At 42.8% G+C, this 23,886-nt stretch overlaps 1 protein-coding gene across 7 annotated transcripts in view; it reads right to left on the bottom strand.

The window, feature by feature from the left end:
* The window catches only part of NCOA2 (nuclear receptor coactivator 2), a 295,906-nt gene extending 272,793 nt beyond the window's left edge, over positions 1-23,113 (bottom strand). For 3 of the 7 annotated variants that reach the window (XM_072804304.1, XM_072804314.1, XM_072804315.1), the window contains exon 1: positions 22,145-22,459. The gene's annotated coding sequence lies outside the window, so the exon portion shown is untranslated. Of the gene's footprint in view, positions 1-21,777; positions 21,876-22,144; positions 22,460-23,042 lie in introns of those variants that run through there. The other 4 variants (XM_072804312.1, XM_072804306.1, XM_072804308.1 and 1 more) reach the window with 3 other exon arrangements.
* Positions 23,114-23,886: the final 773 nt, after the last annotated feature.

The following is a 23,886-nucleotide window of genomic DNA, read 5'->3' as shown; positions in this document are numbered from 1 at the left end:
AATACTATATGATCTCACTTATACGTAGAACCTAAAAAAATCCAGACTCATAGAAACAGAAAACAGATTGATAGCAGGGGAAGGGAATGGGGCAAAAGGGTAAAGGTGGTCAAAAGATACAAACTTTCAATTCTGAGGTAAATAAGTTCTGAGGATGTAATGTGTACTATGGTGACTGTAGTTAAGAACATTTAATTGCAAATTTGAAAGTTGCTAAGAGAGCATAATCTTAAAAAGCCCTCATTGTAAGAAAAAAAGTTTAGTGACGCCAACTAAACATAGTGATTATCACTTTGCAATACAGACATAAACCATTATATTGTACACTTTAAACTAAAATGTTATATGTCAATTACATCTTGATATTACTGAAAAAAATGTTAATACATATTTTGTTTTGTTTCAACAAGGAAGAAAAGAACAAAGAGGTCTCTGCTCCAGTGTAGTGACTGGTCTCAATCACATGAGACCAATAAACACTAATATTCCTTGTAGGGAAAGCTTAAATATTTGTTGCTCTGGGACAATCAACAATATATAGAATACAAAATTTAACTATTAGATATTGTTGCTCAGGAATTCCAGAAGAACCAGGGAGGGAAGTTAGCACATACCTACTCTGAATGAAAATGATAGTTCACCTGTAAAAATGAGTCTGATCTAAGTCAGAACATAGATACATTTCCTTTGCAACATACCAAGATAGCAAATTGGTACCTACCAATGGGTAAATTACTAAATGATATCATATGCTCCAAAAAGGTTAATACAACTAATACAGAAAAGCAGTTTGTCCTCCAGAGATTTATTTTTTCACCCTGATCCACTATAGAATCAACTGTGTTAATAATAATGCTTTGCAATTGTATATCACTTTTTCCTGCTAAAAGCTCAAGTGAGTTGATATGGCACATCACAAACTACACAGATGGTACTCTACAGTTTCCACAGCTCTGACTGAATAGCTCATTTGACTTACTAATAAATGTTCCTATTTCAAAATTAAAAACAAATATGAAAAATTAAGGAAAACGGTAGAAAGACAGTGAATTTTCATATTCAATTCAGTAGCATCTCTCTGAAAGGTAAATGAGAAAGCACCCAGAGCCTAACAGAGTTCCTTCGGATGCTAGTGCACACAGGTGTGCACTTCCAGAAAAGCCTTGCCAAGCCACCAAACTGCCTGAAAATGAAAAAGGGACTAGGCAGTGAAAGAGGGTATGCTATTTCCCGTGTGAAGGTGCAACAATGAGACCTAAAAGGAGAAACTCTCACCAAAGACAGAGACCTGGAATTATTATCTCCTTCTGTTCTAGTCCCTTCACCTGTCATTACTTATTATATATGGTCAGAAACTTGACTAAAAGAAGTAATAGATAATATTCTAAAGTATAACACTGTTACTAAGATTTATAAATCATATTTATTTATTTATTTATTTTTATAAATCATATTTAAATTGGAGTCCTTTAAGCCAAATATTTTTAAATGATTACATTCTATATACAGATGTGGACTACAGTCATCCTAGAAATCTTCTTTATGCTATTCAGAAATGTTCCGCTCATACTCTACTAATACGAAAAGGCATTTATTCCTTTAAATTTCATAAACCAACCTTCTAAATGTACTTTACTGGTAACTATAACTATCTCATCTCTCCCTGTGGATCTGAAAATTCCCTATTAGGCAATTTAGCTATACAAAGTTGTCCATCATCTCTGGGTAAATCACTATACTTTATTTGTGTAGTAAATGTGGGCAAACACAACTATACACAGGCAACCTTCATTATAATTTGTTAAAAATGAGTTTTATCTATGGAACAGGACATATCTTGAAAACTTCAGAGTCAACTTATCCCTACACAAAACAAAACTACTAGTGATGTGATCAGACTTAACTAAACTGTACAGTGAAGACAGGTAAGGTGGAGAACAGCTAATGAGATTTGCTTTCCTTGGTGATTCAAGTGGTTTCATAGCATCTATTTATAGGATAGATTCAAAATCCCAGAAAAAATAAATACCTCCTTTTGGTGAATTATGTCCAAACATTCTTAGCAAGAGCTTCACTTTTTTCTGAGAAAATTGTGCTTTAAGTCAGTCTGAACTAGTCAAAAACAATGCTCATATCTTATGCAGCAGCATTCTCAAAAGAGGTGTTAAATTAAATCAAAACCAGTCAATGGGGGCACTTGGGTGGCTCAGTCAGTTAAGGCTCCTTGACTAGAAGTGAAGTAATAGATAACAGTCTTACTTTAACAGTCTTTAACACTCTTACTAAGATTTATAAATCATATTTAAATTGGAGTCCTTTAAGCCAAATATTTTTAAATGATTACATTCTATTTATAGACGAGGACTACAATCATCCTAGAAATTTTCTTTATGCACTGTATAACAGTGCTGCACAACCCTTACATTTCTGAAACATGCATTCACTGATAAAGAAAGGTAGTTTAAAAAAACTTGACCACAAATAATCATGAACACACAGGTTATTCTAGTCTTCAGGATTAGCTTCCTAAAAAATTCCTTGAATCTCCTTTAATTTGCATTTAAAATAATCTACTCTGAATTGCAATCACAAAAAACTAATCAAGATCCATTGGATGCCAATTGTGTCTCAAACTCTGATCACTGAAGGAGATATACCAAGTAATGATAATAATAACAGTGAACAGTTAAGGAAAATTGGGGCACAAGGTCACACCTGTTCAAGTGATGGAGCCAGACCACAATCTAAGCAATGTGGCTCCTAAATGCTACTCCATAAATTAAAACACACACACACACACACACACACACACACACACCGAACCAATACCAAAACTTAAAACCAAAAATCTCCTCTTCCAACAGAACATTCAAGTTTTTAGTAAATCCTCTAAGAAAAATTGTATAATCTTTTCTGCCCTGCAGTGACATCATCTCCTAAGAGTAACTAGGAAGAAAAACTAATGACAAGATCTTGAAAGATTTTACTTTCATTCTATCCTTAAAAGTGAAATGCCTTTCCCAAGGACAAGTCTGTGCTTGATGGTATATAAAATGTCAATTATCTCCGTGTATGGCTTTCTGATCTTTCTCTACTGAGAAATGTCTTACTATGGAATTGTGAGTCCAAATAGGACACGCAGACAGGTAACAGATGGTCTTGCTGGGTAATCTCCACACTGAGGGTCCCTGACCCTCTTCATCTCAGGTCGCTGGGATAGGAAGACAAATAGGAAGTAGGAAGACAAATCCCACATACCCCTACCCTGGTTCAGGACCTACCTAGAGCAGAAGACTCTCAAGCCTGGCTCCCTATAATATCTCACAGAGTCCCTGGAAAAGTCTATTTAAAAAAGCAGGGACCTTCCCCCATATTTTTCTAAAGTTCAGTGACACACTGGAATTTCCATTTGGATAAGCAAAATAGACAGTTTATACATTTTAAAACTTGCACAAGAGAATCAAAATAAAAACTCTATTAACCATGCTACCAACACACACAAAAAAGCATTTTTTGAACAAAAAGCAGCCCTAATCTATACAGTGATCTGCTGAAGCAGCACCCTCCTGGGACTTTGTGGGGCGGGGTTTGCTGTGTTAATTATTTCTCATGAGTGGCTGTCAGGGCTAACTCCCTAGAAATTTTCCTGGTAAAATAAACAGCCAAAAAATATATGCCATTCTCATTTAAAGAGTTCTATAGTAAATACATGAATAGGGAAGAAAAATAATAGGCCACACTTTTCTGTATTTAAAAAAAAGATGATTCTAGAATTTAAAGAAAAATTTTATTTTTTGTAAGAGAAAAATTTTAGGGGCACCTGAGTGGCACAGTTGGTTAGGCATCCGATTCCTGGTTTCTTTGGCTCAAGATGTAATCTCATGGTTGTGAGACTGAGCCCAGTGTCCAGGCTCTGTGCTCAGAGCAATGCAGGCTAGAGACTGGGCTTCAGATTCTCTCTCCCTCTGCCCCTCCTCCTCCCTCATGCTCTAGCACACACGGTCTCTCTCAAAAATAAATAAATAAGTCTTAAAAAGAAAGAATTTTAGAAAGATTAACTAATGCCCCATAATTTTCCTTAGTGATAAACAGAGATCTGTTACCAGAAGATTTCTTTAAAATCATCTAATTCATTCTGAGTTCATTAATAATAAAACCTATTTGATCCTCAACCACTCAGTGAGGTGAACAATCATTATCCCCATTTAACAAAAATGGAAATTGTACTCAAACATTAAATCACTTGCTCAAGGCGACAGGTCTACCCATAAGCAATATATACTTAATCATTATTAAACTTACTTTTAAATCATACAAATTTCTTCTGATTAAAAAAATGTACGTTTTTTCCAGAAAGTTCTTCTAAACATCTAACTAAAACTCCATTAGATATAGTTTAAGAACATTGCCTTTTGTAGAACTAAAAAACAGCTGCTCATTACATCTCATATGGAAACACTTTGGATATCTGAGAAACAGTAAATCCTCCTTCCTCTCTTCTCTTCTTTTAAAGGACAGTAACACTTCAAGTTTCTACAACTTAGCCCTTTAAAAGATGATGGTTCCCAAAGGTGACTGCCAACCTCTCATCCCACATACACTCCCTACAATTCAACTTTTAACATTCCTCCCAAGGAGAGCTGGGATCTACGTTCCCAAATCTGTGTTCTGGGACCTGTATCTGGGGAGGCTGTGCCTAAGGCAGAAATAACCCTATATGACTTATAAGGTTAAAGTTATAAAAAGTGACAGCTTCCTTGGAACTATTACATTCTGAATCCTAGTCGTCCTGCTCTGAGGAAGCCCAAGCAGCTAGGTAGAGAGGCCATACAAAGCGTAACTCAGCTGAGGGGCTGGCCAACAGCCTATATCAAGCACCAAGCACGGAAGTGAGCAAGGCTTTATTGATGCCATTGCCAAGCCCTGGCTTTCAGACTTCATTCAAGCTGAATGTCAGACATCATTAAGCAGATAAGCTATGTCCATCACAGCGTTTCCAACCCTGGCCCACAACATTTGTGGGGTCACAAGTGTGGGATATATATAATACAGCAAGAATAAACAGAACTCCCTAATCCAGAGCACAACCAAGAAATAAAAGAGAAACAAGGGGGAAAAGGCTTCTTTCTAAATATTCAAAATAGACATTATCCCAAATTTTGTGCTCTAAAGATCACAAGGTTTTTTGTTTTTTATTTGAAAGAGTGTGTGTGTGCGGGTGGGAGAAGGAACAGAGGGAGAGGGAGAAGCAGACTCCTTGCTCAGCAAGAAGCCTCACGTGGGACTCAATCCCACGACCCCCAGATCATGACTGGAGCAACCCCCTGATCATGACCAGAGCAGAAACCGAGCGTCGGGGGTTTTTAACCAACTGAGACACCCAAGTGCCCCAAGATGACTAGTTTTACAGATAAGACTCTCTCAGATTCTCATGCAGATCTTATTAAAAGTGCATATAAAAAATAGAAACATACTCTAATATTTTCTATCTTCATCCTATGCTCACATGTCTCTTCAGAATGCCTTTTCTCTTATCTGATGAAATCTCAATCAGCCCTTGAAGCTCAACTCAAACACTCCAGCAGCTATAAAGCCTTTCCTCACCTCACAAAATAAACCAGTTGCTCCCATAAAATATCTGACTAGCCCTCTAATACAATTGCCTATTCTAATGCATATAGTGTAATTACCTGCCCACAGGACTCCTTCCTTCCAGTGAGATCTTTAAGGATAGGGGCCATTTCTTTTTTAAATCTTTGTGTTCCCATTGTCCAGTACATAGGAAGTGCTCCTTAAATTTGTGCAGCATTAACAAATCTGGTTATCTGGTTTCCAAACCCACAGCAGACGTAAAATTCAGAAAGCCAGAAAAGACAAAAGGCACAGTCATTTAAAAAAATGATAATAATACACACATATACACAAAAAGTAACACCCAGTGAACCAGACAGAAAAGGGCAAGTCCAAGAGTCACCAAGAATTCTGTTGCATGGAATCTATTGTTTACAGTTACACGGTGGAGAGAAAAACAGATCGGTACCTTAGAAGAGGGCATGGACCAGAGTGAATTTTAGCACATTTCAAATCAGTTTAGACAATAGAGAAATATTTCACATTTTAAAAGTATTTTCTTCTAGGGGTGCTTGGCTGGCTCAGTGGAGCAGAGACTCTCAAGCTTGGGGGTGTGAATTCAAGCCCCACACTGGGTGTGGACGTTACTTTAAAAAAAAATCTTTAAAAGTATTTTCTCCTAAATGACTATTTCTTTAAAATGAAGTGCTCAAAGGAATAAAACACAGAATCAGAAAAATTAGATACACAAACTCTCATTTTCTGATGGTTTTGTATAGCCGCTCTTTTACAATAACAGGACATTCTGTATGCTATTTTTGCATCTGTTCCCTATCTGTCCATAATGTCCCTATTTCAGTTACATTTCATGAGCACCACCCTCCCTACTGACCCACGCTGCTACCTGCTACTACTTTTTCTGTTTGGAATGCAGCACAGAGGCACTCAGAAATGCAACTATACTTTTTGTCCAACCGTCTCTAGTATGCCAACATTTTTTAAAAGCCACACAATACATATAAAATGACAAGAACAAGGAGGCTATCACTTAGTATGTTTGGAAGACATTTCAGGAAATTTTTGCAAAAAAAAAAAAAATCATAAAAATGGGATTTCTGAGTCACTTGTTTTAAATTCTAATCACTTTTAAATTACCCATATGTGGGGGACCTGGGTGGCTCAGATGGTTAAGCATCCGACTCTTGGTTTTGGCTCAGGTCATGATTTCAGGGTGGTAAGACTGAGAGTCCCAAGTAGGGCTCTGTGTTCAGCCCAGAGTCTGCTTAACAGAATCTCTTTCTCTTTCCCCTTTTGCCCCTCCCATCCTCCCCACCCCACCCCGCCCCACCCCCCTGGGCGCACACTCTTTAAATAAATAAGCCCAGATCTGTTAAATGAAAAGGCCTATGTACAGTCCCACTTTTCATTCCATTCTTCATGTATCTCCTAAGTATATGATTTCCCAGTATAAATATTAACTCAATAATAGTCTCATTATTCCTGAGCAGCATATTTTGTTTTTTTGTGGAAGCAAGGGAAATGTTGCCATCTCTAAGAAAGGTGCAGTGCAAGATTCATGGCCATCAGCTGAACAATGTTCTACCTCCAAGAGTATCACTCTGAGTAAAAGAAGATAATCTTGGTTTTTGTTCTTTTTCCTGAAGCCTAAAAGTTTCAAGTTGAGGGCTATTTTGAAGTTACTTAAATTCTTGTGTTATTTCTTGTTTTCTTTGAGTGCTATTTTTCCCACTCATAACTTTTCCATTGAGGCTTCCAGACCTACATTAAGAATAATTACTACTTCTTTACTGTATTAGGTAGGTGAGACTAACCAGGTATCTTGCTGGTATAATCCGCATACCTGTGAATGATTCTTTACTTTTATACTCTGTTTCTCAAAGTGAGAATGAACCCCAGATATCCACTGTGATTCACAAGGGAAGACAGGGGGGCTCTATTATACTTATTAATAAGGTTCTGAAGTAGGAAAGACAGTAGGAGGTTAAATAGAAACTAATGCTGGAAATCATGGGGGTGGGCAGGAAAAGTCAGAAGGGAGAACGAATGTAGACACTGAAAAAAAAAATAAGGGAAAGAGAAATAGAAACCTTCAAATTCAAAGTTAGGGAGTACTCAAGCATTCAAGAAACTCAAGTTGCCAAACTGCATAAAATCCCAGCAAATTTTTGTCTCTATAGTGCTACTCCAAAGAAGTGTTTGAATAAAAGCTTTCTATTTACCCAAGTGTGCTATAAAATTAATGTCTCATCCTGTGCCTAAAAGAGAAATCTACTACTTCCCAAGAGGAAAAAAACTCCTACTAGAGTTCTCTTATGGTAAACGTTCTCAGAGGCAGCAATACACCTCTGTGTTTGCATCCCTCACAGCATTAGGTCTATCTCCTTGTGATGTACTTGTGGAACATATTATAGGCCCAGACATAAGAAGCATTCAGAAGAGGCATGCCAAGAAAACGTCCTAAGATGCAACAATCTCCAGCAATAAGCTCTCAAAGGTTATACTATTCTTCAGCCCTGATCAAATTCAGATATATAACAATTTTTTTTTTAAGATTTTATTTATGTATTCACAAGAGACACAGAGAAAGAGGCAAAGACAAAGGCAGAGGGAGGAGAAGCAGGCTCCCTGCAGGGAGCCCGATGTGGGACCCAATCCAGGGACCCTGAGATCACACCCAGAGCCTAAGGCAGACGCTCAACCACTGAGCCACCCAGGGCATCCCACAATTTGATTTTCTTTTCATATTTAAGTAATCTCCTTACCCAACACGGGGCTAGAACTTAAACCTTGAGATCAGGAGTCACAGGCTCTGTCAACTGAGCCAGCTAGGCACCCCAACAATTTAATTTTCCTAACACTTCTGGAGAAACTGAAGTCTTTATTATTATTATTTATTTAAGTGATTTCTGCACCCAACATGCAGCTCGAACTCACAATCCTGAAATCAAGAGTCACATGCTCTTCAGACGGAGCCAGCCATACGCCCCTAGAGAAACTGTAGTCTCAACACTGAAAAGACTGGCTACACAACGTGAATGCATTTAACACTACTGAACCACTCATTTTAAAAAATGAGTAAGATGGTAAACTTTATTTTTTTTAAGATTTTATTTATTTATTCATAGAGATGCAGAGAGAGAGAGAGAGAGAGGCAGAGACACAGGCAGAGGGAGAAGCAGGCTCCACGCAGAGAGCCCAACGTGGGACTCAATCCAGGGCCTCCAGGATCACACCCTTGGCTGCAGGCGGCGCTAAACCGCTGTGCCACCAGGGCTGCCCAGATGGTAAACTTTAAAAGTATTTTGCCACAATTCAATTTTTTAATTAAAAAAAAAATTTTAAGTAGCCTAAAAACCAGAAAGCAAACAAAAACTAGGGGATAATGTTTTATATTAAAGGGACTACAGAACCAAATGCAATGAGTGAACCTGATTAGGTCCTGGTTTGAAACCCAAAACTATAAAGAGTCTGGAGACAACTGGGAAATCGGATTAGAGAGCTGGGATTTGACACTGGTTTTCTGGGGTTTAATAGTCCTATTCATATTGTATATGGTTATATAAAATAATGCCTTTATTTTAAGGCAACATGCTTTATGGATAAAAGGTCATCTGTAACTTCAAATAGTTCACCCAACACACACACACACACACACACACACACACACAGAGCAAGAGGGAGAAAGAAGCAGCATATACAGCATTGAAATAGTTCTTTTTTAGCCACTTGTTCTACCACATTATTCAAGCATCACAGAAGCTAAGGAAAAGAAATATATTTGACACTGCACATCACAAAGCACCACCCTGCTTTTCCTCCTAAACTGTATACTGTTTCTGCTACTTTAATATACAATTGGCTGGTGATAGAATGTAAATAGATGACAGACAGACAGCATTCTGAATTACTCCACAAATAAAATGATACCACAAAATAGAGAATTATTGTTTAAGTAGAGATTAGGGAAGAAGGTTGAGAATATTTTTATAGGTGTTGCCACAAGTATATACTAATGTGTGGACTGTAAGGGCTTTGCTCTTCGGATAGTTGTAGAATTTCATTATTTATCTATTGAGACATCAGCCCTTCAAGTGACACTTTCATTCTCTTTTATCACTTCTTCAATGGAAGTATTTAAGTGCCAACCCTAGTACACTTTGTGTTTGGTTTGGTTTTATTACCTTTCCAGAACTACTGATTTTCCCCAAGGTTTTCTTTACCTTTTTTCTCCTCTTTCCACTATAAACTGAGATTATTAATCCCTCTTCTTACTACAGTGTCAAAATATTCTGCAGGGGAAAAGATAGTAAGTCTCCGTGTGAAAAATGTTCAGTTTTACGAAAGCAACAAAGCCCAAAATTTAAGTCTTTATTGCTTCTGTGTTGTTGTTGTTTTTAGACTTTATTTATTTATTCATGAGAGAAACAGAGAGAGAGAGGCAGAGACACAGTCAGAGGGAGAAGCAGGCCCCTTGCAGGGAGCCTGATGTGGGACTAGATCCCAAGGCCCCAAGGATCACACCCTGGGCAGAAGGCAGACAGACGCATAACCGCTGAGGCACCCAGGTGTCCCATATTGTTTCTGTTTTGAAGGTAAGTGGATTTCTGGATTTTTTGTAAAATCTGTAACCAATGTTATATAAACATCTTTACTGATAATCTTTGAATACTGTTGGAGTCTATGTATACTTTTTGTTTTGATCATATCCTTTCTATTAACTGAAATCAATAATATAAACTCCCAACAAATTAAATTCTATATCAAAGGGTTGCTTCCTAAATCTTAGAATAACTCACTAGTTTTCTCAAGGCAAATCAAAGAGTGTGAACTGTATGGTCAAGGCCAGGAAGAACAGACTAACAGGTACAAAAGTTCGTGTAAAGAATAGAAATAGGGAAAAATGGGTTTGTGACAGACCTATCTAAGTGAGTGTTTTGGAATGTCATTCTGTGATGACTGGGGACTTGCATTATTATAAAAGGGATATTTGGGGAAGATCAGTCTATTCATGACTTACAGTGCAGAAGGAGAATTTGTTAAATCAGTCCAAATACAGTTTAAAAGTGAAAAGCCCTTAAGCAGTTCTATAATATTATTTTGGAGGAGGGGAAGAAAGAAAGAATGAATAAAAAATATACATACATATACACTATCCTTACTACTCAATTTTTAGCAAACCAATAAGAAAACATATACAATTACCTGTTTCATTCAGATAAGCCAATGCACAGTCATTTTAAGCATTTTTATTGAACTGACACAAATTTTAATGCTTGATTATTGAAAGCATTTTAGTTCGTGGTTTTTCCTCCTTGATATTAAACTCCAAAGAATTTATAGAAAAATTTTGTTTTACTCCTAATCCACCATTTATCTATCCAAACCTTCAAAAAAAAAAAAAAAGTCTGTATAAGGGCACTCAGGTGGCTCAGTGACTGAGTCTGCCTCTGGCTCAGGTTGTGATCCCAAGGTCCTGGGATAGAGTCCCACATCAGGCTCCTCGTGGGGAGCCTGCATCTCCCTCTGCCTCTGTGTGGCTCTCATGAATAAATAAAATATTTTTTAAAAAATGTATAAATAGCCTATTCCACCTAAAATAACAAATACTATAACTACTAAATATGATCAAGTTGGGATCCCTGGGTGGCGCAGCGGTTTGGCCTTTGGCCCAGGGCGCGATCCTGGAGACCCGGGATCGAATCCCACGTCGGGCTCCTGGTGCATGGAGCCTGCTTCTCCCTCTGCCTATGTCTCTGCCTCTCTCTCTCTCTCTCTCTCTCTCTCTGTGTGTGACTATCATAAATAAATAAAAAAAAATTTTTTTAAATGTGATCAAGTTGATAAACTACTAGTAGGTCCTTAAAGCTGCTGCCCCAGATTTACTTTCAGTCAAGGTTACTCTATTGCATTGCTATCCTCCATCTCCATGGTCCTTTTTGGCACACAGAAACACCTCTCTAGGCCACTCCAGTTTCTGAATGCCTCTTCTTCTCCTCTCCACCACTCCCCAGTAGACACTTGATCTCTTTCTCCAAGACCCTAAACAGCTCTGAGCAACTGACTGCAGGTTCAGAAACTCTACAATGAGCCTGTGGGAGACCTGTGAATCTCAATGGGAGATTTTTCAAGAAAGGAATGGAAAAGGGCATCCTTAGCCCTTTATCCCTTGGTGAGAAGGCACTGGCTTCCCTCACTCCTCTGAAAGCTAAGCCAGGTAAATGCAAGGCCCTCAGCCTTTGAAAATCTCAAGCTCTTGAAGGTCTTCCCCTGCCTTACCTGGTCTTTACCTGCTCTGGCGAGGAGGAATCCCCTCACTTCTCACCTCACAGAGCATGGGGGTAGAAGGGCTGTGGGGCTCGGTGGTACCAGAAGGGAATAGGCCATCAGCACTGCCTGAATTATGGATGCAGATCAGAAGAATGTTATACACGACAGCCAGCCAGCTCCTGGTGGGAAGTCCAGATGCAAACAACAGCTTTGCAGGTGAGCACCTGGGACCTCATCCCCTGGGATTCACCCCATGTTTCATCTACCACAGGCTCTCCCTTTCCTTCCCATAGGGTCAGCAGCTGTTCCCAGTGATAGTGAGTAGGGGAGGGAGGCGCCTCTCCTAGTAAGAGTCCTGACCTCTGCAGGAGGCCCAGCTCACTGGCCCTACCACAGGCACTCAAGGCCAGACCAGAGGTATCCAGACCAGTTCCTTCCTGTCCAAGGCTTTGCTCGCCTAGAATTGAGAATTTGGAGTTCCCTTTATCTCCTATCTCTCTTTTTCTCCTCAATGCCTTTTCTCAAAGTGAAAATATTTATTACTACAATGAGATCACCAATAATTACAAGAATGCTTTTATGTGAACATCCTTTAACCAGAGAAGGATAATGCTCCAGTTTTTTCTAATATCCTTCAGCGTCTATGCATTTTTGTTGACTTCTGTCACTATCAACTGTCACTGCCAATATGTTCAGCTCACAATGAATATCATGTCATTTTTTGTATTATATCTAATTGCTTAAAATCTTTCGTTTATTAAAATTCTTTTTTTTTGTTTATTAAAATTCTTAATTGTACACATCTCCCACTTAAAATAAAAGGTAATACAGCATGAATCAAAAAGTTTTACATGGTTTCCATTTCCTTCACTAGGTTTCATTATTTATACTTACTATGTGTTTATTTAGAAAAGACTCTAGTGGTGCAATAATACATTAAAATGACAGTTTTAGTGGGATAAATATTTTCATACCACACTTTTACAGAAGAGTCTTAAGGAATCAAGATATTATTACTTAAAACATCAATAAGAGAACTACACATAAGCCTCAAAATAGAATTCCAGAAATTGAAAATACAGTACACTACCAGAAACTCCAAAGAGGCAGGCATTCCTGAGGCTTTTTAGGAATTTGGTTACAATTTCCATCAATCTTAAATCGCCTTCCGATTTCAAATTTACACCATTTGGACCACTTGGATCTAAGGAACACTTTCAAGACATCCAACACTTACAGAGTTTGTAACAATATCCTTAAACAGGTAAGAAATAAAATACATAAAAACTAGGGAAGGTAATACTCAATCCTATTAGACAACAGAAGCTCAGCCCCCTGGTCTACTGGACCACAAATACTGTCCAGCAACGGACTAACTTCCAACAACAAATCAGCCAATTACTGTACTGTGCCTGTTAAGTGATCTGTTTTCAACCTAATGGCTTACTTAACAAATAGCTAGCTTCTTCCCTAAGTGCTGTTAGCAGAGCCAATCTGTTTGGTAAAGAGGGAAACCATAGATCATGATCATACATGAAATACTTAATGATAGTAACAGACTTCCTCCGTAACCTTGTGTTCCGTTCACTACCAGCCATCTTCCATCTTTAAACTTTAAGGGACAAAAAAAAAAAAAATGAGAAGGCCAAGGAAGGATAAAAGGAGATAGAGGAGAAAAGTCTACAGAGATTTATACCCAAACTGAAGCAAAGTCACACCATCATTTACCAGTCCATCCTCACTTCTTTAAACGACTGAGCCACGCAGAAGCTTAGTTTCCATGCACAGCACACACAGCACGACCTCCACAATGGGCTGCAGGTGCAAGATGGCAGGTATTGGACAGCAAGATTGCCTCAAACACCCGCAAGCCCCTACTGCCTGTCTCCATAACTATTAAATCAACTTCTGTAATTTCAAGAAATGCTATCAATGTTAGCAGAAATTCATACTCCTGACATCTAGATTTTCAGCCAGAAATTTCCATATTCCTTATTTAGGATTCTAAAAGTATATATGAAAGAATTCACCACCTATGTTCCAACAATAACCAGAGGTGAACACCTGATAAGCCCATGTATGAATAATTCTATTTTTAAAATATACACAAGTACGTTAAAATGTATTTTTATTTTAAGTAATCTCTACACCCTACGTGGGCTTGAACTAATGACCCCAAGATCAAGTCACATGCTCTACTAAGCCAGCCAGATGCCCCCAAAAATGTTATCCACGTAGCAATCTAAATTTTCCCTTTAGCTTGACTCTAGGAATGACTCAAGTAAAAATATAGGTTCCTCTAAGATCTGCAACTCATTTTTGAATTTACATTTGACAATAACTGAAAGCTTTTCACTAAAAAAAAAAAAAAAAAAAAAGAAAGCTTTTCACCAGTAAGCATATCAACAACAGATTTAGAAATTTTAAGAAAAATTTAGTATCAAATATTCTTACAAACGCTACTGTACCAGCAAAGGCAAGGGAAGTCACTTCATGTTTAAGAAGCTGATTTTATAAGCAGAAATAATCTGCAAGAAAAGACAATCCTCATTTAGATATGGCTACTTCAATGGGCAGAGGTCAGTCAGCAACAACAGGAACTTCCAGAACTCACACTCCACAAGCTTATTAAGCCTTGGAACAGATGGGATCACATTTCATATGGACACACTAAATGAGTAACAGAAAATATCATGCATCATATTTTCATCTATGACAACAAGTCTTCGGTCCCCAGAAGCCGGAACACTAAAAGTAGTGTATGCTGCTCCCCACACGTGCATAGGTGAAAGAGTTCCCTGAAAGCTCTCCTCACTCCTTGCAAACAATTGAGCAGACGGAAGAATTCCACAAATAGCAGAGCACAAGTCAGATGACTGCATATATTATCAGCCTTCTTTTAAGACTACAATATCTCAACACCAAGTCATCCACGCCACAGAGACTGCACAAAATCTGTAAAACATGCATCACACAATCACCACCTAATAGTTAAACATACTAGAATTAAATATATTGTAAAGAAACAAGAAGCCAAATATCTCAATCAGTGTTTCGTCCTTTCTCAACCAATACCGGCTGTCGTGCTCTCAATCTATTTTCTCCCTAGTGCCTACAATCAAGTTTTCTTGAGCTTATTTTCTTGGCTTTTCACTGTGAGAAACAAATAGCCAACCTGGATGTGCTTTCTCAAAATACTCCTACCCCTTCTCTCTTCCCTAATGGAGAATTCCTGATGTGTTACCTCCACAAAGCCCTTGATTAGACACAGCCACATGACGCTGAAAGAAGCAAGCAGAGCCCATGAGCTAACAGAAACACATTAAGGGGACAGGACCAAAGGGCAACGTGTGCCTGGGTTCAAACTCTCCTCCAGTAGTCCCTGGCTGTGTGACCCTCAGCAAGTTATTTGACAGTTCTGTGCCTCCACTTCATAAACTCTGTAATAGGAACAATAGTAAGAGAGCACCTACCTCAACGTGTTACAGTGAGAAACGCAGAGCACACAGTAAGGGTGCCTGAACCCTGCATTGGGTTTTTAGTAACCACTCAATAAATGTTACCTGTTTTTATTTCTTCCATTACAGTTTTTATTTTTTGAAAATTAGCAGACAAGAATCCTGCAATCTAAGATTTGTTAAAGGCTGGGCTGATGGGGATCCCTGGGTGGCTCAGCGGTTGGGTGCCAGGGCATGATCCTGGAGTCCTGGGATCGAGTCCCACATCAGGCTCCCTGCATGGAGCCTGCTTCTCCCTCTGCCTATGTCTCTGCCTCTCTCTGTGTCTTTCGTGAATAAATAAAATATTAAAAAAAAAAAAAGAAAGGCTGGGCTGATGACTAAAAAGCCAGAGACTATTTATAGATCTTAAGATAAGTAACACCTGTCCAGGTACAGGCCTGCCTTGATGCAAGGCTTTCCTAGACACCTGCTGGCATGATTTGCAGGACTATTCATCCCTCTCAGGGACTAAACATCTACACTGAGAGCCTTATCAAAGGCCTGCAAACATGTTCTTTATCAGATTCCTAAAACGAAGATGTTCTCAGACTCACCATTCCCTCTGATACTTACGATGTGTTTCCCCACACTCACTGGTCAGGATAATTTTCCCTCCCAAAGTTTTGCTCACAGGCAAAAGGACTTAATCGCCTTTAAGCTTCACCTTCTGAAAAATGAGGTATCTCTATTTTACAGTGCTGTGGCAAAAAAAAAAGAAAGAATGAAACACACTTCAAAAAGCCCCTAACAGGTTGCTGGCACTCAGGGAGAGCTGCTATTTTCATTTATGTTGCACTGTTGTTACTCTCCCAATACAGACGTTTTAGTCAAGAACAAGAATTGAGTTAAATCTAGAAAAACTAATAATCATAGAACACCTGTGAAAGGCTGCACAAGGGGGTTTTTCATCCTTTAGAAACTTAGGGTGTGAAAACCCAGAATACGTAGCCTTAGAGCAGCAACAAGGCACACTCTCCGCGGAACGGGAGGTCCCTGACTTGTTGCCCCAATACCTTCGACCAACTAAAGATTGCCACGCGGACCACACACAACATGATTCCAGAGAAAATAAAACACAAATTATAAATATTCATATCTCCATTAAAGGAGAATTATTTGATTGTAAGCTAATCGGTTAAGGGGACATTTAACAACTTATTAAAAATATAACCCTATTTTCAGGGTGGGGGAGAGACTCAAACTCAAATCAAAGTAAAATTTTCTGACAATGTTTAATTAACATGACACACACCAGAAAACTAGATCTTCAGTATCCAAGCCAGTTGAAAATTAGGGTAACATGTGCCTTTCTACCTCCTCCTCCACCAAAATCACCCACTCTGTGTTCCCCCCTTAAATCACAGGATTTGTAATGGACAGTTTACACTATCAAAGTAAACTGCCAAAGCTGGGATACTCAAATACTCATCAAATAAATAAAGAACAAATGAATGAAAGGTTAAATGAGGCAAGAATGCAAAGACAAAAACCTAAAAAGCCTAATGTGGGATTTAAGTTACCAACAGGAACTCTTAACAGTTCATAATTTGCTGCCTATAAGGCATAAATTCTACCAGATTTGACCTGCTAACTTCAATTCTCCATGTATCTATCAATTGATATTTAAAAATTGTTTTTTCTTTCAGAACCTTTACCTAGTTGCCAATAACTTCCACCTAGGAGCAGTTCTCCTCCATTTCTTACTTAAAATTAAGATTCTACATCTGAAAGCCTCAAAAGCAGCTAAGTAAAACATCCCCATAGATTCCCTGCTTAATTCTCCTCTAGAAATTTCCAACTAAGGAACCAACTGAAAATTGTCCTTGAATCAATTTTTCCACAATTGCATTATGTCATCATAGCCACTAGAAGCCAGAAATGTGGTTACTGATGAACATTTCATAGGATAGACATAAAATCTTTCCCCTAAAAGCCACGAGCATTGTGATCTACCTACAAACCATCTAGTCCTTTCATTTTAGTTACCTTCAAACACAAGTTTACCTCCAAGATTTTCAGTCCTTTTCATAACCAGTTTTGCCTCAGTTTTACAACAGCTAGGAAAACTAAACCAGCTTCTAAAATATTCACCGAAGTCACAATCTCACCTCTATTTAGAAACTAGTACCTAGAATCCATAAAATACGAGTTTCTTTATGCTGTCTGAATTGAGGGTCTATGACCTAAAACTGTATTTTATAACTTTTCCAGACATTACTTTTAATAGACTTTAGAGAGTAACATAACATTCTACAGTTTGCAATTTATAAACCCTTCTATGACCCTTTAAAACAAAAAAGTAAACACATAAACGCTAAGAATATTTTTTGTTTAGAAAGCAAGTCAGAGGTAAAATGAGCTTCAGGTTTAAGAGTATAAGATACTGAGTGTTTTGTTCTGTTTTCCTTTGAATGGCTCTCATCATTGGTATGTAAATAGTGATTATTTCATTAAGGGAAAGATACTAATTTCCACTGATTTTAAGATTTACTACAATAAGAGACTAATACCTTAAAGCAGTAACTTATTTTCTTTCTCCCTCCTATTCTCTTAATTTAAAATTGACAGAGCATATAACATAAATCACCAAACACTGTAAATACAGAATATTGAAAAGCCAGTAATTTAAGTAGCAGTTTTGCCATAAAAATAACTAAGCATGAATTATGCTTTTAAACATAATTTCAACCATGATACAATATTGGTCAAAATATCTAGAACACACTGTGCATTTCAGAAAATTGACCTTCTAGAAAAATTGTTTAAAGGGACTTTTTTTTTTTTGCTACCTAACATCCTAAGATTGCTTAAAAGAATCGCTTTTAAACCCAATACTACACATTTTTTTTCTAAGAAATTCAAGCTGTCAACTTATGGGTCACATTTCAACCTGATGTGATTTGAAACAGCTAAGGTACTGAATTCTTAAATATAGGGTGTGTAATGAAAGCACTGCTCATAGGTCCTCGATTGTGAGGCTTAGAAAGCTTTAATAAGCTATAGCTATAGATAAAGCCAGCCAAGGAGCATTACCCCTTTATGCACTCATAACACAGCCCAAGTCCCCCTCCAATCCTTAATGTTTTACATTTCCAGTGAATGCTCCTCTAACAGTGAATGAAAGTCATATAAATTATATTTAACTAGTAAAAGGTTAAAATCTGAGCCAAACTATCTAAAAAATATTAAATTCATAACTGGAAAGCTTTTCTCCTCCCCTCTGTTTCGGTATCCTGACATCTAAAAGTCAAAGAACTCCTCTGTTAAGACTGAAATCCCCAGGAGGAAGAAGGCTCAGATCTAGTCTGAGAGCACACAATGGAATCACAGCTGACGATGCACATCTTTTTCTAGATGTCTCCATATGCTTAGGAGTTTTTTTTTTTTTTTTTTTTTTCCCTTCCTAGCCCGGCTTTGGAGGACTTGCTACTTAGACTCTGCCACCAAGAATCTGAGAACATTTTCAAGGATTGTTGTAGGGAATGAAGTAAAATAATGTGCTGCTCTTACGCATACAAAAGAGAGACGGGAACACGTCGGAGTGGCCATCACTAACTCAATTAACTAATCATGGGGGGGGTTTCAATGTTGTCAAATTTTGCATGTTTAATTTACAATATTTGCCACTCTTGGCAGCTAAATGTTTTATCCCCACAGTTTTTACTATTTTATCACTAAAATAACACCCAAAGGACTTCAGCAAAATGCAATTAATTTCTGTCTACATAAACACTAAAAATTATACTGAATTAAGAATTCACACTATAAATTTGAGGACGGTATACTACAGCAGAACACGTGTACAGTGTGGTAAATCCTATTTCCTAAAACCAGAGTTCCTCAATTCTTTTTTATGGTAACCAAATTTTAATAAAAGCTTGAGAAAGCAGTATAGATAAATACCACGCACCTAAGATACCTCCAAAAAAAAAAAAAAAAAAAAATCGCTTCCCAAGATTAAATTCATGGGCTACTTAACACAAAATGAATGAATTCATTCTCAGTTTCATTCTCTGAACTCCCAAAGATTTTTACAAATTCCAGTTGGGAAAAGGGGCCTTGCTGCTGTCAGCATGCACTAAACCTCACCAACAAAGAACAGGAGCACACATACACATAAAAAAGCACTGTAGCAGCTGCTGCCTTTTTAAAAGACAGCTTATTCCTGCGGAGCAACCTGTGCTCTTTATTGAGAACCAAAGACCTAGCCTCCCTATTCTTAAAAGTCAGGGAGTTGAGAAAGTCACTGGACGGAACCCAACGACCGACATAAGGCAACCAAAGAGGTCTCCTAACCTTGCATAAACCAGACAAGTGCCCACACACTGTTCAATTCAGCAGTGTTTAAGAAAACTAATTTATTTTTTAAGAATCTTTTGTGTGGGAGTCATCGAGCAAACTACACTTAGACTTTTTTTTTTTTCTCCCTGTCGACAAATATTCTTTGACTAGCTTTGCTTCTTAAATACCAACGCTTTATGTTCCAAACAGTGATGCTTTGGTTCCTAACTTCATTTTGTTTACTCAAGAAAGAAAGAAAAAAAAAAAAAAAGACACGCATACCATAAACAACTTTTTTTTTTTTTTTTAATGTCATCCCAAATGCCGAAGTTCCAAGTGCACTTTGGGTACTGGCGGTCTAATTAAACGAGGAACCAGCGAAGCCATTACAAACAATGATGCTTTACATTCCCAATAATCAACTGGCCGAAGACTATCCCGATGCCTTCATTTTCGGAGAGCCCTTTCAAATCCCCCGGCCCCACGCTGGAGGAGCTGAGGGAAACCGAGGCGGAGGTGAACTGGTAACTCCAGGACCGTCACCCGTAGCCGGCCGTGAGGTCCAGGGCTCCATCCCTACGGCACACATGCCATTTTAGAAGCGGGCCTCGGAGACTTACTGCCGCATACCAAGTGGCTTTACACTTCGCCTGGTCTAAGACGACGTCTCTTGCGGTAACAAGAGAAATACAGCATCTCGCGTAGAGTACGAGCCTCCCGGGCCGGAGCCCCGCTAAGTGACAAGACCGCACGGACCGAGGAACCGGGGACTAGGGATGGACGAGAGCGGCTGGCTCGGCGTCTCCATGGCTCCCCCGCCCCGCGTGCAACTCCGCTCTAACTGGTCGGGAGGCGACCCCGCCCCCTTCCTTCCTCCGCTCCCCACGATTGGCTTACCGACGCCCGGCAGGTCAGCTCCCCGCCTCCGATTGGCTCACTGCCCCATCAGTCACACGCAGCGAGATTCGGGTCGGAGGGAGGGGAAGGCGTTGGAGGAGGTGGAGTGGGAGTGGGATTAGAGGACGAGGTGGCGGAGGAGGTGTTCAGGCTCGGTCCCCGGTTTGGGAAAGTTTCCCCCGCCGGTGACAGACCCGCAGGGCGTTAGGCCCGGTCCAGCTCTGGGCCGGGGCAAGGGGGCCGGGTCCCCGGTTCCCGCCCCTCGGTCCCGCAGGCCCCGGAAACCACTCGAGGGAGGGGGAAGAGGGAGGAACCATCGAACCAGGGACCGACCCACCCCCGAGCTCGGAAGAGGCGCCTCCGGGACTCCCCGGAGGGGCGAGGGGCGGGGGACGGGGAGCTCCAGCGCGGCGCGCCGACCCCGGCCCCCTCTCTCCCTCTCCCTCTCCCCCTCTCCCTCTCCCTCTCTCGCGGCAGCCCCCGGAGGCCGAGGGAGAAGTGTCCCCGGGCCCGGGGCGTGACCGTCGCGAGTCGGCCGGGAGGGCCCCTCCCGCTTCCCGCCTGGGGCCCTGAGGGGCCTGTCCCTTCAGGGGCGGGGAGACGGGGGAGAGAAAAGGGGGCGCTGGCGAGCCAACCCGGAACCTCCCGGCCCGCCTCCCGCCCCCAGCCCCGGCCCCAGCGCGCCTCCAGCACTCATGCCCGCACCCAGAAAGTTAAGTCAGGGGCGAGCCCAGCTCGGCGCCGCCGCCGCGGCCCGGCCCCCGGCTCCCCGGCTCCCCGGCTCCCCGGCTCCCCGGCTCCCCGCCCCCACCCCCACCGCCGCCGGCCTGCTCGGCCCGAGCGCGCCGCCCGCCCCGCCCGCCGCAGCTCTTCCCCGGCCGCCCGCCCGGCCGCGGCGCCCCTCGCCCCCCGTCCCCCGCCCCCCGCCCGCGGCGCTGACACGGGCCCGCCGGCCGGCCCCGGCCCCAGCCCCTGCCCCGGCCCCGGCCCCGGCCCCGGCCCCGCGCTTCACCTTCACACACCCCCGAGCACTTCCCGGGTCCTGCCTCCCCGCGCCCGACTCCCACCCTGCGCCGCAGCCGCTCCGCGCTTCCATGAAAGAAGGCACCTTCCCGGGATCCACCTCCCCGTCTCGGCCGCTCCCTCCCCGCCGCGAGGGCGCCGGAGCCTCGCTCCCCGCCGACCCCGCGCCGCGCTCCCGGGCGGGGGCCTCCCCGCCGCGCCTCGGCTCGGCTCTCACCTCTCGCCGGCGCCGCGGGCTGCAGCCTCCGCCCGCCTCGCGCTCCGGGACTCGCCAAGCGCTGGAGCGCCTCCTTTCTCTCCCGGGGACTCCGCGGCTCCCCGCCGCTTCCCGCCCGCCCCACCCCCCGCCCCCCGGCCCCAGCGCCCCGGCCCCGCGGCGCCTCCGGGATGCGAGTCCCGTCCTCCGCGCGCCCGCGGCGGTGCCCGCAACACAAAAACGGCCCCGGCCGCGGCGCTCGGCTCCGCGGGGCTCGGCGCGCCAGGGGCAGCCGCGGCCGGGGGTGGGGACGCGGCGCCCCCCGCCCGCCGCCCGCCGCCCGCCGCCCGCCGCCCGCCCTCGCGGCCCCCGGGGAAGGCGCGGTTACCGGCTCGGGTCGGTCACGCCGTCAGGTGCCGGCTGCCGTCGGCGCTGACCTTCGCCGCCGAAGCTGTGGCTGAGGCTGCGGCCGCCATGTTCCCGTGTTAATAACTGCTGCCTGGTTGTTTATTTCAATGGAGATCCTCCCCCAACTCCCTCCTCCTCCTCCTCCTCCTCCTCCTCCTCCTCCTCCTCCTCCTCCTCCTCCGCGTCTCCGCACTTGCGGAGAGACACAGACCGCGCGAGCTCGCGAGCAGGGGAGGGGGCTCGGGAGCCAGGCCGTCCCTCCCTCCGCCTCCCCGGCCGCGGCCGCCGCCAAGTCCTGTCACTGGGGAAAGGACGGGGCGGAAACTTGCCTCCCGCGCCCCCGGGGGGCGGGCGGAGGTGCACGGAGGCCTCCCCGCGGAGCCGACCCCGGCCGCGGGGTCCGCAGCATCGCCGTCGGCGGGTCCGCGGGCAGGGCGAGCCGGGGGGGCGCGGGGCGACGGGGGACCACGGAGAGGGGACAAAATGGGGGACCGTGGCCAGCGGAGGGCGACCCGCGGGGGGCTGCGAGGGACGGGGGAGTAAACGGAGGCTCCACGGAGGGCAGAGGGCAGTGCCAAGAAGGAAAGCGGCGCGACGGCGGGACGGCGGGACGGGCCGGGGCTGCGGGGCCGCGGCGGTGGGCTCCGGGGCTGCCTGCCCACGGCGGGGGCGACGCCGCGGGCCTGGGGCGCCCCGGCCGGGCCCCTCCGCCTGCAGCCTGCGCCCCGCGCGCCCCGCACGCCCCGCGCCCGCCCCCGGCCCCCAGGGCCCCCTCCGCTCCCCGACGACTGGCGTCCCCGGTTGCAGCCCGCGCTCCAGGAGGAGGCCCGCGCAAAGGGCTGCCACCCCGCAATCGCCCACACGGCGTAAACCCTAACCTGGTGGAGCATCCTCGTCCCGACGGGAATCCCAAAAGTTCTCTGTTGGAAAGTCCACTTCCTAGACGTCAGAAGGGGGGGGGGGCGGGGGAGAAGGGCGGTGCATGGGAGTTGCACCAAAAATCCACGGAGAATTCTCAATTGAAGTATTACTTGGATCTGTTTTATGCTCTGGGAAAGCAAGCTCTTCCCAACTTAGATATAATTAGTGTTGGGGGGGGGGGGGTTGAACATTTGCATAGCATTTCCTTACTTTTAGTCTTAGGAGAAAGGTCACTTGCCATATAGATAGTAATAGCGTTTATTGAACACTTACTATGTGCCTGGCACTGTACTGAGTAATTTATAGACGCTATTGATTTTGATCCTCCAGCTTTACAAGGTAATTACCATTTCTGCCCTTAACAAAGAAATTTAAACTTAAAAAGAAATGAAGGAATTTGTCTAAGGTCGTACAGCCAGGAGGCCGCAGAGGATCTGAGCCCAGCCCTGGCCGGCTCCGAACTCCACGCTTTTAAATATCTTCAACCTCAAATTTGCGGGAATACCACCAATTTTATTTTGGGAAAGAAAATTGTGTGTGTGTGTGTGCGCGCGCGCGTGTGAGAGAGACTATAGAGGGAAGATGGAAGGGTATTACAACAAATTGTTAGCACTGAGGAGTATAATAAATGGGTGTGTAATGGGGTACTTCCACTTTTATTTTGTCCACTTAACTACAATATTTTAACATGTTTGAAAAAAAAACATGTTTGCATTGACGGTGTATTAATACTTAGTAAGTTACAAAGATTATTTTAATTACCTGGCATAACACAATTGTGTTCCCTGAAAACCCACGGCT

Source organism: Canis lupus, chromosome 28, assembly GCF_048164855.1.
Source record: "Canis lupus baileyi chromosome 28, mCanLup2.hap1, whole genome shotgun sequence".
Classification (NCBI taxonomy): Eukaryota; Metazoa; Chordata; class Mammalia; order Carnivora; family Canidae; genus Canis; species Canis lupus.
Note: the sequence above shows the minus strand (reverse complement) of the source record. Positions and strands in the feature narration are given on the sequence as shown.